Source organism: Chrysochloris asiatica, unplaced genomic scaffold (assembly GCF_000296735.1).
Source record: "Chrysochloris asiatica unplaced genomic scaffold, ChrAsi1.0 scaffold00002, whole genome shotgun sequence".
Classification (NCBI taxonomy): domain Eukaryota; kingdom Metazoa; phylum Chordata; class Mammalia; order Afrosoricida; family Chrysochloridae; genus Chrysochloris; species Chrysochloris asiatica.
This window is the reverse complement of record NW_006408520.1, coordinates 55,023,538-55,025,797: the sequence shown is the minus strand read 5'-3', so window position 1 is coordinate 55,025,797 and position 2,260 is coordinate 55,023,538. Positions and strand designations below refer to the sequence as shown.

Here is a 2,260-nt window from a genome sequence, read left to right as displayed (position 1 = left end):
ATACCAGTTCATTTCAACTCATTAATGCCTAGGATATGGATATTCATGTGTTCCAGTCCTTTTTTGACTTTTTTCTCTTTTTTTTAGAGAAATGAGAGAGCTGAAGTGACTTTATTTCTTTCATTATTTAAGCCAATAATGAAATCTTAAAGTGATTGCTGTGGTGGGACAAAGGGGTGGCTTTGTGAAGTATCTACAGGGCTGTGGGCAGCTTGGCCTCACTGGTGTAGCTGGAGGAGCACCGACTGCCAGTGTGGCAGGTAGGTGATGTTATGAGAATGTTAGAGCTGTTAGGCAATGTCCTCAGCAGCTTCCACCTTGCACAGCTCAATCAGGCCACAGTGACCAGAGTGTTGGTGATCAGTGTGCACAGAGATGATAGCTGCCTTCTGACGCTTAGACTTTTTCACCACAAATCTGGCTGTCTCTGCTTCCTGCTGACCACCTGTTTGGATTTTACTCCTTCTGTGTACTTCTTCCCAAAGGTCAGCTGCATCAAGGACACGTCATCCAGGCTGAGCCCAAAGGTGGCTGCATGCTCCTTGAGGTCATTGCTCACTTGTCTGGAGGCTAGCTCTCTGTGGGTAATTAGCTCTCCAGCATCAAGGTGACCCACCACCGACTTGAGGATCTTGATAGTGATGAATGGCAGCACATGCTCATCATAGTCCTCTCTGATGCTGATGTAGATGCGTGGCAACTGGCCAGAAGAAGATGCACAGTGTGATGTTCACATTCTGTATATTTTGGCTACCAGTGATCAATAGCTCATGACATGGTCAAGAGCAGCAGTCAAAAATAATTGGTTTCTATACCCAAAGGATGAGAAAATGAGTCCTGTCCTCTACCACAAAGTCCTGTACTCCACAGAACCAATCAAAGATGACAGTTATGTGTTCCACAACCAAATTATACAAGGCAGAATTCACCATGCTTCCAGCAATGTCCAAGGCCAGGCTGAACTTGCTGAGAGACTCAAACACCTTGGCAGCCATGTTGTCTTCTGCTGGCTGAATCTTTCCTTTAGCTACTCACACATGCTTCCACATGAATTCCCTCCATTTCATTTTTGACAATTTCCTAAATTCCTAGATTCATACTTTGTATATTCCATTTTACAATTATTAATGGATGTACAGCTGTTTCTCTTCTTTTTGAGTTGTACTCCATGAGCAAAAGAAGGTTCTGAAGTCTTTACTCCATTCACAACATTACTCCAACTCTACTTTGGGGAAGCAGCTTTTCCCCAGTTATTTTTGAGTGCCTTTCAATTTTAGGGGCTTATCTTCTGTCACTATTTCTGAAAATATTCTGGCACTCTTTATCATACTATAATAGTTAATATTCTTGTTCTATCTGACACTGTTCCACTACAGTTCATGTGGTTTGCAGTGATTAAATAATCAGAAGTAGTCCATCTCTCCTTCTTCTTAGTCTGTTTTCATCAGGAAGCTCAGATGAAACTGTTTGACCCTGCTGGTGTTTTAAATACTGGTGGAATAACTTCCAGAATCACAGCAACATGCAAGCCACCACAATACGACAAACTGACAAATGTTGGTCTCTAATCTTACTCCATCTCAATATTTAGTAGCAAAAGATATTTTTGATAGCTATATTCTAGCTGTTACTGATTAGAATTTCATTCACTCTATTTCATACATCCTTGAAAGTGAACTATTTCTTCTAGTCTTCTCCATACATCATTGCTTCACACGGCTACCACAATGGCTTTTCTAAAATGGAAGTCTTCTATGGTTCTCTGTTGCTTAAGGAACTTGAACAGGCTTATTATTGTTGCTGTTATGTGCTATCAAGTTAGTACCAACCCATAGAGACCCTATGCACAACAAAAGAGAATACTGCCTAATCCTGTGCCAGCTTCATGTCTGTTGCTATGGTTGATTCCATTGCTGCTACTACTGTGCCAATCCATCTCACTGGTGGACTTCCTCGGTTTTGTTGACCCTCCAATTTACCAAGAATATCGTTTTAAAGGTATTGGTCCATCTTGATAATATGTCTGAAGTATGAGAGATAAAGTCTGGTCATCCTGGCTTCTTAGTTGTATTCTGGCTGTATGTCTTCTAACACAGATTTGTTTTTATTGCAGTCCATGGAACTCTTAGTATTCTTCTATGACACTATACTCAAATGCATCAATTCTCTTCAATTTTCCTCATTCATTGTCCGACTTTCATATGTATATGAGGCTATTGAAAATACCATGGGTTGGATCAGGCTCAGGTTAGTCCTCAAA

The 2,260-nt window shown here is 40.9% G+C and overlaps 1 pseudogene; it reads right to left on the bottom strand.

The window, feature by feature from the left end:
• Positions 1-218: 218 nt before the first annotated feature.
• LOC102819165 lies at positions 219-995 on the bottom strand (annotated as a pseudogene).
• Positions 996-2,260: the final 1,265 nt, after the last annotated feature.